The 17,067-nt window shown below is 48.5% G+C and overlaps 1 protein-coding gene and 2 pseudogenes across 2 annotated transcripts in view; all 3 read right to left on the bottom strand.

The window, feature by feature from the left end:
* The window catches only part of LOC144589972 (uncharacterized), a 287,778-nt gene that overhangs the window by 105,156 nt on the left and 165,555 nt on the right, over window positions 1–17,067 (bottom strand). The window lies entirely within an intron of this gene.
* LOC144589976 (protein FAM187B-like) lies at window positions 3,452–4,569 on the bottom strand (annotated as a pseudogene).
* Window positions 8,131–9,854, bottom strand: LOC144589974 (uncharacterized; annotated as a pseudogene).

Raw genomic sequence — 17,067 nt, 5'->3', positions numbered from 1 at the left:
GAAAATATCTCCCGCGTGTGGTCCGCTAGAGCGAGAGTTTACTGTGACACCAACAACATGTCCGGAACAATCACATTGAAATCCCGGCCGCGAAAGCACAGCAATGCCTCGTCTTCCTCAGAAGAGAAAGGAAGTTCGAAATGTCCCCAGTGTCTCTCACCAACTTCTGCACACTAACAGATTGCAACACATCTTAGTTTTGCACCAACTCTGCCCAAGACAGCAATAAATTGCTGAGAGTTGTGAATGTCGCCCAATGCATTACAGAGAGCGGCTTCCCAATCCCCACCCACCCTCAGCTCCATTTACACTTCACGCTGCCTCTGGAATGCAGACAATATAATCAAGGACCATTCATCCCCTCTCCCTTTACTCTCGTACCCTCCCCATTGGGAAAAAGATACAAAACATAGAAAACACGAATCACCAGATTCAGGAACAGCTTCATCCCTCCTGTTATCAGACTGCTGAACGATTCTTCCAACGGCCAGGAATATTGCCGATGTTCCAACCTACATCAAGAGGACTGTGGACATTTGCTCTGTAAGACGCTAACAGATTTTATCACTTTGCACAGCCTGGTGGACGATTCGCCTGGGCAGCATGCAAACACTATATCTTGGTGCACATGGTAAATATAAATCTGTACCAATAGATGTGCAACAAATGTCGCCATGGACGTGGTGGGCCGAAGTGCCTGTTGTTGTGCACCTTGGGTCCAGGGCTCAAAGAGCAGTATTTCACCCCACACAGTATTGCTGTGATCGGTCTCTGTCCAAAGTCACAACACAAATAGACAGGCGGTTTATGCAAAAGTATTCTGGCTCCGACACCATTCCTGGTCTCTGTATCCCCCATGGCACTTAAAGCCCTGTCTGTCTCTTTAACCACACCCAGACCCTCCAAACCTATCCGTCTCCAACCTTCACCGGCTACTTCATCTCTCCCTATCTTAGTTTGTTTCTGCTTTTTTTACTGTCAAGGGTACAGGGAAAACGTTGTGTTGCGTGCTATCGAGGCGAATAATACCATGCCTGTGTGCAACATGTTTTACAATAGAGAATGGAAACAGGGCAGAATATAACGTTGCAGCTGCCTCTAAACCCCTACGTATGTAACTCACTGTGACCCCATACACTCCTCTCTGTCTATGAACCCCATCCAACCCCTATACCACTTCCTGTTTTTGTAACCCCCTCCAACTCCTACACCCTTTCCTGTTTCAGCAATACCTTCCTACACCCTTCTTGCTTCTATAACCCCCTCCCCCCCCTCGGCTCTCAACCCCCCCTGTCTCTGTAACCCTCTCTGACCCCTACACCCTTCCCTGGTAGTATTCTGATGACTTTCTCTTAAAGTCCCTCCAAATCCTCCACATCCTTCCTGTAATAGGCTTCTCAGGATGGACGGCAAGCTGGCGCGACGGTAAAATTGCTGCCTTACTGCGCCAGAGACCCGGGTTCGGTCCTGATCTCGGCTGCTGTACGGACATTGTACGTCCTCTCCGTAACCGCGTGGGTATCCCAGGGACCTCCCGTTTCCTCCCACACTCCAAACACGTACAGATTTTGAAGGTAAATTGGCTTTGGTAAAAATTGTAAATTGTCCAAGGTGTGTCGGACAGTGCAAGTGTAAGGGGGAATAATTCATTGGAGCGGACACGGTGGGCCGAAGGACCTGTTTCCACGCTGTATTTTAAACTACGCCAAATTAAACTAAACCAAACAAAACTGCACGCAAACTTAAAATGTGACTGAACCCAAATTTTGTGAAATCACAGTTGATGAGGAAACTACCGATGCCAGTTTCCACAGGGCTTTGAAACAACGACACAAATTAGGGTCCTCGTCGCATTGAAGGCCGTGGAATGAAACACCAGGGTTTACTGTAGATAAGGTGAATGCACAGCATGTTTTTACCCAGGGTAGGGGAATCAAGAACCAGAGGACAAAGGTATACGTTGAGGTGATAAAGATTAAATAGGAGCTTGAGGAGCAACTTTATCACTCACTGAGTGCTGGGGATATGGAAGTACTACTAAGCATTGAAAATACATTCGGACAGGTATATGGCAAGGAAGGGTGGAGAGGGATAAGGGTCAAACGCAGGCAAATGGGACTAGCTGTAGACGGGCACTTTGTTTAGAATGGGAGGCCAGAGTCCAAAATCCGGCTCCGTTCGTACGCTCCACATTCCTGGCTCAAGTTCTTGAATAAATCGGGATTTCCATGACTGGTGGATGCTGGATTATCGAAGTTACGTTATATTGGTTGCCACCATCACAGCATGCGCCCTCAGCCACAGCCCCCGCCACACTGCCTTCCATCAATAATACAGAAAAGTTGCTCACATTTATACATGAATGCCAATATATATTCTTAATCTTTTAAATTTACCCCACCACAAAGCAGCCCCTTTGTTGAGAACAAAGCTGCCCTGGTACCCACGGTTGGCTGTGCAGATCCATGGGAGCTCTCTCCTGGTTGTTCAAGGGATTTCCAACTCAACTCAACTCAATCCCACCAGACAATTCCACGATAAATTATTTGATGCAGACGCCAATGGAAGCTTCTCCATTGCCAGTCAATCAAGAATGTCTCAGCAACGTTTCCATCCCGTGGTTCATAATGGTGATTGTGTGCTGCAGACCAACGCAGCAAAATGTGGTTTTGTCAATGCAACTAATTCGCCGTGGCATCGGCAGCTTTAATGCATTGGTCCTACCACTGGACTTCGTGCCGCCTGTGGTTCAATCTCACTGCTTCTAATACCGCCCAGCAGCTTGATTGCAGCTCTCTCCCACCAACGCAGCTGAATGTAGTCTATTCAGTGCATCTTAGTCCGCTTTTGTCCAGTGCCAGCTGTTATTTCTCCAGCCTGACTGCATTGGTGCGGTGTCATTTTAATGCAACGCAGCAAATATGTGTTTCCAATGCATCTCAACAGTGCCGCTCAGCTTCCAGAGCAGAACATTCAACGGATTATCCGGGATTCACGGTGACTTAGTCGGATGGATTCAGAACTAGCTTAGTCATCGAAGACAGGGAGTTGTGGGGGGCAGGGATATATTCTGGCTGGAGGTCCGAGACATGCTGAGTTCTGCGGTGATCTGTGTGCTCGATTGTCAGTTAGTGGGTGCGCACCGCAGTGGTAATGGGAATAAGAAGGGCTTAATTAGTTGACAAGTACAGGTGTCAGGGGTTACGGAGAGAAAACAGGAGAATGCGGTTGAGAAGGAAGATAGATCAGCCATGATTGCATGGCGGAGTAGACTTGATGGGCCCAATGGCCTAATTATGCTGACATATGAATTTATGTAATGGGGGGATGTTTGGAAAAAGAATAAAGGGGAAAGGAATGGGATGGCAAACAGAACTTGCATAATCTGAATGGGCTGATTGGCCTGCTGGGATATTAGTGCATATGAAGGTGTATTTGTAACGTGTGGACGTTACCAGTGCACGGCCTGGTGGCGCCGCACCTGGGCGCAGTAGGCAATAGAAAATACAGGAAAATTAGCAAAACAGACACGAAGGCAATGGCAGCCAAGATGTACCAAACCAAGCGCGCCCTGCTTTCCGCCCGCCGCCGCCATTGTTCCGTTATGTTCCAGCACCCTCAGGTGGAAGGCACCGGCCAGTTCCTCCGATTCGTACACCCTCTCATCTGCTTTCTGGACGCCTCTTATAGTGTCACATCGTCCAACGTTTGAGTGCTCCCTCGTCGTCGGGAGAGATATGCCCGCGAAACCTCGTTGGAATTTCTCCGCCAGGTCACCGGAGTGCAGACTGAGGCGCCGGGACACTTAAAGCTACCGTTCCGTTGACGTTGAACAAGTGAGTATCGATCAGGAGGAACACCGGACAGTTGCAAAGGGGATTCGGTCACGTGGGGAACGATGCACGGTTCCAATCCCATCTCGGGAGGCCGTCCTGGAAGTTACTGCCGCTTCGCCAAAGACCAGATGCCATGGGTTTCTGGTCGCCCAGGACTGGACTAGCGTAACAGAATCCCAAACGTCTTTCTCTCCGAACCGGCCGCAGTCCTCCCAAGTGTTCCAGACCGTGAATACTCCAAGTGCTGGTCTCCGACTTCTAAGAAGCAACTGGGAAGCGAGGAGACGCCGATGGATTTGTCCGAGATATGGATCTTGTCCGCATCTTGCATGTCGCCTCGTGGTAAGCGAGAGTCCTGTTTCCCGACCTGCAGAGATAGACGCCTGAGGCCCGAACGGTGGCGGACCTGATGACTAGATGCGGCCAGGATAACATGTAACCGGCCGGGAGATAGAACAGCGCGTTCTCCTTCAGAGATTCCTCTCCCGTTCCAACGAGAACTACCGCCTTGGTGTTAGTCTCCGTGGTGTTACAGAAGACCGAAGCCACGCCACGGGGACTGGTCGGTCTGTTGGGATGGATAAAGGAGGTTGGCTTTTTGGTGAGAAAGAGGATCTGACACGGCCAGTTAGGGTAACAAGTTACTAAGGTCCCACCCCACGCCAGCCGGGCGCCGGCCAATTGGGAGAGTAGAGGACCTCCCCAACGCGCTCCAACCCAACCCGGCGTCCATCCCGCGGCGTCTGAGCGAGAGAGCCGTTTCCCGCCACCAACACTCCATCTCCTGGAAAGTGCAAAGAAGTGGACAATGTCTCAATAATGGGACAAATTTCACAATTCTACCCGGTCCCGGCCAGAGCTTTGCCCCATCTGGTTCTAAAACAATAGACTGTAAATGGGAGGGGATCCTCCCTAAATCCCGGCTGTGATCACCCGAAATGAGTTTGGTTTCAGTTTAGTTTTATGGTCACGTGTACCGAGGTACACTGAAAAGCTTTGTAAAGAGGATGGTAAAGAATGCCTTTGGTACATTGACCTTCACCAGTCAGTGTATTGAGTACCGAAGATGGGACACTGTTACAGTTGTTGAGGCCACTTTTGGAGTACACTTTTCAATCTTAATCACCCTGCCCTAGGAAGGACGTCATTAATCTGGAAAGATAGAGAATATGTCTAAGGATGTAGCCAGGGCTAGAGAGGTTGGGTTGGCAAAGACTTTATTCCTTGAAGCGGAGAAGGGAGGATCTCACAGAGCTGTATACACTTATGATAAGGTGAAAGCCCAGTCCTTTAACCCAGAGTAGGGTAATAAAAAAACCAGAGCCCATAGATTAAAGTGAGAGAAACCAGGTTTGATCGGAATCTGACGAGCAAGTTTTTCATTCAGAGAACAAGCTGCTAAAAGAGGTAGTTGTGTCTGGTACAATAACAACATTTAAAAGACACTTGGTCAGGTACACGGATCGGAAAGGGTTGAAGGGATATGGGCCAAACATGGGCAAAAAGAATGAAGGGAGATGGGGCATCTTGACTGGCATGGCTGAGTTGAGCCCAAGAGCATGTTTCCGTGCTGCATGACTCTGAATCTAAACCAGTTTGCCTTCAATGCGACTCACCAGAGTGGTAGTCCTGTCGCCACCAGTCCAGAAAAGCTGTCTCATACCTTGCTCTCTTCCTACAATGCAGCTAACCGTAGTTCATCCAATGCAAATGAATCAGTTTGTGTGCCAATGCATTTCAGCTCAATTTACATTTAATGCAGTCTCGCAGCATTAATAGTGTACAAAGATGGAGAGTGACAAAGTCAATTCAGAAACAAGTGTTCTGAACTTAAAGAAAGGTAACTTTGAGGGTATGAGACGTGAATTGTTCAAGATAGACTGGCAATTTATACTTAAAGGGTTGACGGTGGACATGCAATGGAAGGCATTTAAATGTTGCATGGATGAACTACAACAATTGTTCATCCCAGTTTGGCAAAAGAACAAACCAGGAAAGGTGGTGCATCCGTGGCTAACAAGGGAAATCAAGGATAGTATTAAAACAAAAGATGAAGCATATAAATTAGCCAGAAAAAGTATCATACCAGAGGACTGGGAGAAATTCAGAGTCCAGCAGAGGAGGACAAAGGGCTTAATTAGGAAAGGGAAAATAGATTATGAGAGAAAACTGGCAAGGAACATAAAAACTGACTGCAAAAGCTTTTATAGATATGTGAAGAGAAAAAGATTAGTTAAGACAAATGTAGGTCCCTTGCAGTCGGAAACATGTGAATTGATCATAGGGAACAAGGAGATGGCAGAACAATTGAACAACTACTTTGGTTCTGTCTTCACTAAGGAAGACATAAACAATCTGCCGGAAATAGCAGGGGACCGGGGGTCTAACGAGATGGAGGAACTGAGGGTAATCCAGGTTAGTCGGGAAGTGGTGTTAGGTAAATTAAATGGGTTAAAGGCTGATAAATCCCCAGGGCCAGATAGGCTGCATCCCAGAGTGCTTAAGGAAGTAGCCTCAGAAATAGTGGATGCATTAGTGGTAATTTTTCAAAACTCTTTAGATTCTGGAGTAGTTTCTGAGGATTGGAAGGTAGCTAATGTAACCCCACTTTTTAAAAAGGGAGGGAGAGAGAAAACGGGGAATTATAGACCAGTTAGCCTAACATCGGTAGTGCGGAAAATGCTAGAGTCAGTTATTAAAGATGTGATAGCATCACATTTGGAAAGTGGTGAGATCATCGGACAAAGTCAGCATGGATTTATGAAAGGCAAATCATGCCTGACGAATCTTATAGAATTTTTCGAGGATGTAACTAGTAGAGTGGATAAGGGAGAACCAGTCGATGTGTTATATCTGGACTTTCAGAAGGCCTTCGACAAGGTCCCACATAGGAGATTGGTGTACAAACTTAAAGCACACGGTATTGGGGGTTCAGTGTTGAGGTGGATGCTAGGAGGCTGCAGAGTGACTTGGGTAGATTAGTAGAGTGGGCGAATGCAAGGCAGATGCAATATAATGTGGATAAATGTGAGGTTATCCACTTTGGCGGCAAGAACAGGAAAGCAGAGTATTACCTGAATGGTGGCCAATTAAGAAAAGGGGAGATGCAACGTGTCCTGGGTGTCATGGTGCACCAGTCAATGAAAGCAAGCGTGCAGGTGCAGCAGGCAGTGAAGAAAGCGAATGGTATCATATCATATCATATCATATATCTACAGCCGGAAACAGGCCTTTTCGGCCCTCCAAGTCCGTGCCGCCCAGTGATCCCCGTACATTAACACTATCCTACACCCACTAGGGACAATTTTTACATTTACCCAGCCAATTAACCTACATACCTGTACGTCTTTGGAGTGTGGGCATTCAGAGCAAGAGGTTTTGAGTATAGGAACAGGGAGGTTCTGCTGCAGTTGTACAGGGCCTTGGTGAGACCGCACCTGGAGTATTGTGTACAGTTTTGGTCTCCTAATCTGAGGAAAGAAATTCTAGCCTTAGAGGGAGTACAGAGAAGGTTCACCAGATTGATCCCTGGGATGGCAGGACTTTCATATGAAGAAAGACTGGATAGACTAGGCTTGTACTCGCTGGAATTTAGAAGACTGAGGGGGGGATCCTATTGAAACATATAAAATTCTTAAGGGGTTGGAGAGGCTAGATGTGGGAAGATTGTTCCTGATGTTGGGGAAGTCCAGAACCAGGGGTCACAGCTTAAGGATAAGGGGGAAGTCTTTTAGGACCGAGATGAGAAAACATTTCTTCACACAGAGAGTGGTGAGTCTGTGGAATTCTCTGCCACAGAAGGTAGTTGAGGCCAGTTCATTGGCTATATTTAAGAGGGAGTTAGATGTGGCCCTTGTGGCTAAAGGGATCAGGGGGTATGGAGAGAAGGAAGGTACAGGTTACTGAGCTAGATGATCAGCCGTGATCATATTGAATGGCGGTGCAGGCTCGAAGGGCCGAATGGCCTACTCCTGCACCTATTTTCTATGTCCACCTCGGGAATTTTTAAAGAGAGCTTCTACCATTCCCATTCCAAATTTGGAATCTTAAATGCTCCCCGCTGCATCTGATGCAATGTTTGAAATATACGTCAGTTCTACCACAGCTCGGTCCCTCAGGTGGAGTGTAGGTCTTCCAATGCGGCTTACTGTGTGCGTAGCGAATTCAGTGTTGCCATTGCAGGTGTTTTTCCACTGCAACCAGGCATAACGCTACCGTGGGTCCGATCGCATGTCTAGAAGAAAGGAATAGAAAAGGAAATCTGAAGAAGGATCTTGACCCGAAGCGTCACCTATTAAGGTAGGGTCGTGTTGCCAGAACTACACCAAGCGCCTGGGTAGGTCAAACGGGCATGGTCGTGTACATTCAGCAGAACCAACTCCAGCAACAGCGAATGAGGCACCAGCCAGTCCAAAGCAGTCTCCACCACCAATCACCAATCCTCGGCCATCTCCACGGTGCCCGTCCTCTCCAACGCCCCTTCCATCCCGAACGCCCGCCGGCAGATCTCAAACTTAAGCTCAGCGCCGCGTCGGGGCAAGGGCTGTCCCAAGTACTGTTTCATCAGGCTGCAGGGCAAGGTTTCTCCTTCCACCTCCTGCTCATCCTCTTCGTCCTCTCCGCGCAACGTGGCGCAACAGAAGCCCACCCTTTTCCCTTTTCCCACCGCCCCGCACCCGTCGCAGTCCTGCCAGGTTCCCCAGCGGATGTGCAGCTGGATGATGCGCCCTGAGCCCAGCATGAAGCCCGGGGAAAACCTCAGGCTTTTGTTCACCAGCGTAGACGAGCCCAACTCCCGGTGGGAGACGTGAATCAGCGATGCGTCTTTCTCACCCAGACAGCTTGGATAAACCCGATTTGCAGATGTACATGCCCGAATCAGATGTCCGGGCCTGGGATGAAGTCAATGAGCCACCCTGTCGGGTGTGGTGGCTGCCCAGTTTACCCATCGGGCCACAAGCCTCGGAATACAGCGAAGGTGTGGGGTTCGGCATGAGATTGGCGAGGCCAAGATACTGCCAGTAAACTGTGCCTTCCTTTGCTTCGGACATCGCTGGGTAGCGCAGGCTGAACGGGTTGTGAGACAGGAAACCAGGGAGCAGGGGGCCGAGCCTGAGTAATTGGCCTCGTCCCCGTCCTGCCTCCGGAAACGGGGCAACCAACAGAAGGGCCAGCAGGCCCAGTATCAACAGCAGGGACGAGTGCCTGCACACCTTGCTTCTGTAATGTCATCACAGCAACTGCAGGCAGGAGCGGGGTGCACGTCAACTCAGCAATGGGGCCCCGTGACCTCAACATTGATGCCGTCACCTGTAAGGAAGAGAAAGCACCACTTCATGGGAGGGGCAGTGTGGAGGGAGCGCTGTTCCACAGGTGGGACCGTGGGAAGGGCTATGAGCAGTGAATGCTGCTCTGTGGGAGGGGCAATGAGGCGGGAATGCTGCTCTGGGAGGAGCAGTGAGCAGGGGATTTTTTTATTCACAAAATGCTGGAGTAACTCAGCAGGTCAGGCAGCATCTCGGGAGAGAAGGAATGGGTGACGTTTCGGGTCGAGACCCTTCTTCAGACTGATGTCAGGGGGGCGGGACAAAGGGGCAGGGAATGCTGTTCCGTGGGAAGAGCAGTGAGCATGGAATGCTGCTCTGTGGGCGGAGCAATGAGCAGGCAATGCTTCTTTGTGGGAGGGGCAGGGAGCAGGGAATGCTTTTCTGTGGGAGGGGCAGTGAGCAGGGAATGCTGTTCTGTGGGAGGGCCAGTGAGCAGGGAATGCTTTTCTGTGGGGGGCTTCCCTCTAATTTCACTCAAATATGTTTTACATTCCTTTAGGCTTTCCGCACCGCTGAGTCCTCAGTGTCCGGCACAAAATGCTGTATTCTCTTTGGGTTCTCTCATCCTCTCGACACCTTGTTACCAATAAAGCGACTCCTGTTTCTTCTCGGAAACATTGTTTACCCTGAACCTCCTCTTTAACAGTCTCCCACTGTTCTGACGTGGATCCATTTCTGGTTTCCTGTCCATGTCAGTCCGTTAAATACCTCAGCTCAATTCAGCACTTTCTGTCCTTACCCAGAATGAAGGCAAATCTTAGATTCCACCCCCCCACCCCCTCCACCCAGATATTCCTCCCTTCCCCCCCAGCTCCTTTCCCATCCCTCCTAGCATCACAGACCACCCTCGCACCTAAATTTAAATCTCCCCCCCCCCCTTCAGCTCTCCTCACTCAAAGTTAGCACTCCACTCGCCTCCTCATATCCTTCTTCCTTCCATTCAGATACCTTCCCGCCTCTCAGCCCCTCCTCCTCCCTATTCGAATGCTCCTTGTTTCCCCTAAGAACATCTCAACTCAGACGCTCCTCCCATCAATCCCTCACAACTTCGACCCCCCTCCCCTCGGTCCCTCACAAGTCTAACCTTTCTCACAACTCAGTCCATCCTCACAGCTGTCCCACCTCACAGCTCAGTCCCACCTCACAGCTCAGTCCCACCTCACAGCTCATCCCATCTTCACAGCTCAGTCCATTCTCACAGTGCAGGCCATCATCACAACTCAGTCCATCTTCACAGAATCCCACCTCACAGCTCAGTCCATCCTCACAGCTCAGTCCATCCTCACAGCTCAGTCCATCCTCACAGCTCAATCCCACCTCACACCTCGGACCCTCCTCAAAACACGTACCCTCCTCAAATCTCGGACCCTCCTCAAAACTCGGAATCTTCTCTCACTCAGATCCTCATTTCCTTTACCTTAGGCCATCATCACTGAAAATCTGTCCTACAGACCTTCTATCTACCCTCATAGCCCCCTTCCTTCCCCTCACTCTTCCCTTCTCCACTCCTCTCCATTTACTCTATTCACTTCCCTTCAGAACTTCTCAACTCAGACCCTCCTCCCTCCCACACGGACCCACTTCTCATTCATCCCTCACAATTCAGACCCTCCTTGCCTCACGACTTAGAACCTCTTCCAGCGGGCCCTCACAACTCAGACCCTCCTCTCAACTCAGACCCCCGTCACAACTCAGACCCCCTCACAACTCAGACCCCCCCTCACAACTCAGACCCTCCTCACAACTCAGACCCTCCTCACAACTCAGACCCCCCCTCACAACTCAGACCCTCCTCACAACTCAGACCCCCCCTCACAACTCAGACCCTCCTCACAACTCAGACCCCCTCACAACTCAGACCCCCCCTCACAACTCAGACCCCCCCTCACAACTCAGACCCTCCTCACAACTCAGACCCCCTCACAACTCAGACCCCCCCTCACAACTCAGACCCCCTCACAACTGAGACCCTCCTCACAACTCAGACCCTCCTCACAACTCAGACCCTCCTCACAACTCAGACCCTCCTCACAACTCAGACCCCCTCACAACTCAGACCCCCTCACAACTCAGACCCCCCTCACAACTCAGACCCCCCTCACAACTGAGACCCTCCTCACAACTCGGATTCTCACGACTGAGACCCACTTCTCCTCAGCCTCTCACAGGTCTGACCTGCCTCCTCTAAATCCCTCACAACACAGTCCCTCCCTCTCTCTCCCCCTCAGGCTGAGACCCTCCCCTCTCCCCATCAAAGCCTCATTCCTTCCCCTCAGTCTACCCCGCCCCTCCTCCTTTCCTCTCCATTTACTCTCCTCACTTCCCCTCAGAACTCAACTCAGTCCCTCCTCCCCCGGTCCCTCACAACTCAGTCCCTCCTCCCCCGGTCCCTCACAACTCAGTCCCTCCTCCCCTCGGTCCCTCACAACTCAGTCCCTCCTCCCCCGGTCCCTCACAACTCAGTCCCTCCTCCCCTCGGTCCCTCACAACTCAATCCCTCCTCCCCTCGGTCCCTCACAACTCAGTCCCTCCTCCCCCGGTCCCTCACAACTCAGTCCCTCCTCCCCCGGTCCCTCACAACTCAGTCCCTCCTCCCCCGGTCCCTCACAACTCAGTCCCTCCTCCCCCGGTCCCTCACAACTCAGTCCCTCCTCCCCTCGGTCCCTCACAACTCAGTCCCTCCTCCCCCGGTCCCTCACAACTCAGTCCCTCCTCCCCCGGTCCCTCACAACTCAGTCCCTCCTCCCCTCGGTCCCTCACAACTCAGTCCCTCCTCCCCCGGTCCCTCACAACTCAGTCCCTCCTCCCCTCGGTCCCTCACAACTCAGTCCCTCCTCCCCTCGGTCCCTCACAACTCAGTCCCTCCTCCCCCGGTCCCTCACAACTCAGTCCCTCCTCCCCCGGTCCCTCACAACTCAGTCCCTCCTCCCCCGGTCCCTCACAACTCAGTCCCTCCTCCCCCGGTCCCTCACAACTCAGTCCCTCCTCCCCTCGGTCCCTCACAACTCAGTCCCTCCTCCCCTCGGTCCCTCACAACTCAATCCCTCCTCCCCTCGGTCCCTCACAACTCAGTCCCTCCTCCCCCGGTCCCTCACAACTCAGTCCCTCCTCCCCCGGTCCCTCACAACTCAGTCCCTCCTCCCCTCGGTCCCTCACAACTCAGTCCCTCCTCCCCTCGGTCCCTCACAACTCAGTCCCTCCTCCCCCGGTCCCTCACAACTCAGTCCCTCCTCCCCTCGGTCCCTCACAACTCAGTCCCTCCTCCCCCGGTCCCTCACAGCTCAGTCCCTCCCTCCCTCCTCTCTCCTCCACCCCCCGCCCAGCGATCGGACGCCCCCAACCGCCCGCGCGCGGAGCCGGGATCGTTGCCCTCGCGCTGCAACGGTTGGGGGCCGCGGTGCGCAGGCGCACTGTCTCCAGCCGGCCGCGGGGCCGCTCTGCGCGTGCGCTACTTTTGCAACCGTCACCGCGCCCGGGAGAGAGAGCGCGTGCGCGGGCGGTTGGCGGCGTCCGGTCGCCGGGCGGGGGAGAGAGGGAGGGGCTGAGTTGTGAGGGACCGAGGGGAGGAGGGACTGAGTTGTGAGGGACCGAGGGGAGGAGGGACTGAGTTGTGAGGGACCGAGGGGAGGAGGGACTGAGTTGTGAGGGACCGAGGGGAGGAGGGACTGAGTTGTGAGGGACCGAGGGGAGGAGGGGCTGAGTTGTGAGGGACCGGGGGGAGGAGGGACTGAGTTGTGAGGGACCGAGGGGAGGAGGGACTGAGTTGTGAGGGACCGGGGGGAGGAGGGGCTGAGTTGTGAGGGACCGAGGGGAGGAGGGACTGAGTTGTGAGGGACCGAGGGGAGGAGGGACTGAGTTGTGAGGGACCGAGGGGAGGAGGGGCTGAGTTGTGAGGGACCGGGGGGAGGAGGGACTGAGTTGTGAGGGACCGAGGGGAGGAGGGACTGAGTTGTGAGGGACCGGGGGGAGGAGGGGCTGAGTTGTGAGGGACCGAGGGGAGGAGGGGCTGAGTTGTGAGGGACCGAGGGGAGGAGGGGCTGAGTTGTGAGGGACCGAGGGGAGGAGGGGCTGAGTTGTGAGGGACCGAGGGGAGGAGGGACTGAGTTGTGAGGGACCGGGGGGAGGAGGGACTGAGCTGTGAGGGACCGAGGGGAGGAGGGACTGAGTTGGGAGGGATATCGGTCAGGAGGTTCCGAAGGGAAGTGAGGAGAGAGTCTGAATGGAGCGGAATAGAGGAGGGACTGAGGGGCAGGATGGGACTGGGCTGAGAGGGGAAGGAGGCTTTGAGTGGGAGAGTAAAGAGGACTGACGCGCAGTATCTGAGTGAAGAGGGGCTTAGGGGGAAGAGATGGGGAGGATCTGAGTGCAAGAAGTGTTTGAGGGGCGAGAGGAGGGACATGGAAGAAGCTGCCTGAGGGAAAGGGAGGAACATCTGAGAGAGTGGGAATCTAAGACTTTCCAACATCATTAAATGCACAAAGATAAAATAGGAGGGAAGGTGCAAAATCTTGCTGCGGTATTGACTGGGCTAAGATACAAGTGTGTAAAAATCGGCAAAAAAGGAATGAATGGATAACACATTAAATTTTTTAACCTATAATGTGAATGGGTTAAATGGACCGATAAAAAGGAAGAGAATTTTAACACAGATGAAAAAATTGGAAGTAGATATAGCTTTCTTGCAAGAAACACATCTAACGGAAAAAGAGCATCAAAAGTTAAAGAGAGATTGGGTAGGAAGTATGGTCGCATCTTCTTTTAACTCAAAAGCAAGAGGGGTTGCTATCCTATTTAGGAAAACGCTACCAATTAAGATACAAAATATTGTAAGTGACCCAGTAGGTAGATTTGTAATGGTACATTGTCAAATTTTCTCAGAATTGTGGACCTTAATGAATATATATGCACCAAATATAGATGATGAGAAGTTTGTGCAGTGTACCTTTTTAAATCTGGCGGAAGCACATGAAAATATATTGATAGGGGGAGATTTCAATTTTTGTTTAGATCCAGTAATGGATAGATCACCAAGGACAACGACAAGGACAAGAGCAGCGAAGACAACCTTGAATTTAATGGAAAATTTAAATTTAATAGATGTTTGGAGGAAAAGCCATCCCAGGGAAAGAGACTACTCCTTCTATTCCAATAGACATGATACATATTCTAGAATAGATCTATTTTTGATTTCAGCTCAATTAAGGGGTAGAATAATACAAATAGATTACAAGGCTAGATTGTTATCGGATCACTCACCATTATTAATGAAAATTACGATGCCAGATAAAGAGCAGTCAGTCTATAGATGGAGACTCAACTCTTTACTATTGAAAAGGCAAGACTTTTGTGATTTTATTCGAGGACAAATTGAATTATTTTTGGAAACAAATTTAAATTCAGTTGATGATAAATTTATTGTTTGGGATGCAATGAAGGCTTATTTGAGAGGCCAAATTATAAGCTACTCATCTAAGATAAAGAAAGACTATAGGAAGGAATCTGAAAGATTAGAAAAAGAAATCACCGTATTAGAAAAAGACTTACAGAAAACTTCTTCAGATACGAAAAAAACACAACTTGCAAATAAAAAATTTCAATATAATACTTTACATACTTACAGAACAGAAAAACTAATATTACGAACTAACCAAAGATATTATGAATTAGGAGAAAGAGCGCACAAGGTATTGGCATGGCAACTGAAAGAAGAACAAATATCAAGAACAATAAATTCAATTAGAACAGATCAAAACATTATTACTTATAAACCTAGAGAAATCAATGAGGTATTTAAGCAATTCTACACTAATCTGTACCATTCTGAATCTGAAAAGGATGAAATTAAGATAAATAATTTTTTATCCAAGATACAATTACCAACAATCTCTAATGAGGAGCAGATGGGACTAAATGCCTCCTTTACTTTGAGAGAGGTGGAGGAAATATTATATTCTTTACCAAGTAATAAATCTCCAGGGGAAGATGGTTTCCTGCCTGAGTTCTATAAAAAAATTAAAGATTTGTTGTTACCAGTATTTATGGAAGTGATACATCAAGCGGAAAAAACTTCTACATTACCAGAATCCTTCTCACTGGCAATTATAACCGTAATTTTAAAAAAAGGGAAAGACCCTTTAAATGCATCTTCTTATAGACCAATATCATTGTTGAATGCAGATTATAAAATAGTTGCTAAACCTTTGGCAAGGAGATTGGCAGAATATTTACCGAAGCTGGTTAAAGAGGACCAAACTGGATTTGTCAAAAAAAGGAAAATATCTGATAATGTAGCAAGATTTATAAGTATTTTACATTTAGCACAGAAAAGAAAGGAATTGAGCGTAGCAGTTGCTTTAGATGCTGAAAAGGCGTTTGACAGGTTAGAATGGGATTTTTTATTTAAAGTATTAGAGAAGTACGGATTAGGAAATGGTTTCATTAACTGGGTAAAAGCTCTTTATAAACAACCTAAAGCCAAAGTGGTGACAAATGGCCAATCTTCTCAATCATTTAATTTGGAAAGATCTAGTAGACAGGGTGTCCCTTGTCACCGGCTTTATTTGTATTGGCCATTGAACCTCTGGCAGAGCTAATAAGATCAGATTTAGACATTGAAGGATTTAAAGTGAATCAGGAAAATCACAAAATTACTTTATTTGCAGATGATGTTTTACTTTGTCTTACTAGACCATTGGAATCCTTAAGAAAATTATATTTCAGACTGGAAGAATATGGGAAAGTATCAGGATATAAAATTAATAAAGATAAAACTGAAATAATGCCTCTTTCTGAAGGTAATTATGATCAATGTAAAAGAGAAAGTCAGTTTAAATGGCAAAAAGAAGGCATGAAGTACTTAGGGGTTAAAGTAGATAATAAGTTAAATAATCTGTATAAACTAAATTATAAACCACTAATTAAAAAAATTGAGGAGGACTTGAAGAAATGGATGAATCTTCCAATTACATTGCTAGGGAGAGTGAACTGTATTAAGATGAATATTTTTCCGAGGTTACAGTATTTATTTCAAACACTGCCTATACCTTTACCAAATAATTTTTTTCAAGAATTGAATAAAATTGTGAGAAATTTTCTTTGGAAAGGTAAAATGCCAAGAGTGTCTATGGAAAAATTAACATGGAAATTTGAATTAGGTGGACTGCAATTACCAAATTTTAAAAATTACTATCTGGCAGCACAAATGAGTTTTATTTCATCCTTTTATCAAGAGGGTGGAAAAACAGCATGGGTTAAAATTGAAATGGATAAAATAAAATAACTATGCCCAGAAGAATTTATCTATAAATGGGAAGCGAAGCTATTAGTTAAGGATCAAGAGTTACCTTTGCTAAAACATTTAATTAATATATTGTTGAAAACAGTTAAAGCTAATGATAAAAGATTTTTTCTAACAGCCATGATTGAATGGCAGAGTAGACCCGATAAGCTGAATGACCCAAATTCTACTCCTATTTCTTATGACCTTATAAGGAAGAGGACAAATAAGTAAAAAGTAAGATCCATTAGGATGTTTCCAGAAATGAAAAACCTAAGCTGTAAGGAAAAATGTGATAAACTGTAAATGTTCTCTTTGGAACTGGGCAGACTGAGGATTGAATGAATTGAGATGAGGTAAATTATGAGGAGGTTAAATGTGAAAGATCTTTTTCCCCTCAGCAGAGGTGTTACAAACAAGAAGTAGATTTAAAATAATTGTTGGAAAAGATTGGGGGGAGATGCGGTTTTTCATCTAGAAGGTGGGAGGGAATCTACAATTTCCCAGTTGAAGGGGTTGTGGAGCCAGAAACTCCCAGCCAATTCACAAAACAATTGAGCGCGTTTGTCTAGATCCATGACCTGCTTGGAGTATTGTCAAGGGTAAGAATGTGGCATTAGTCTGAGTA

The sequence above is a fragment of the Rhinoraja longicauda genome, unplaced genomic scaffold, assembly GCF_053455715.1.
Source record: "Rhinoraja longicauda isolate Sanriku21f unplaced genomic scaffold, sRhiLon1.1 Scf000089, whole genome shotgun sequence".
NCBI classification, from domain to species: Eukaryota; Metazoa; Chordata; class Chondrichthyes; order Rajiformes; family Arhynchobatidae; genus Rhinoraja; species Rhinoraja longicauda.
This window is presented reverse-complemented; position numbering and strand designations above follow the sequence as displayed.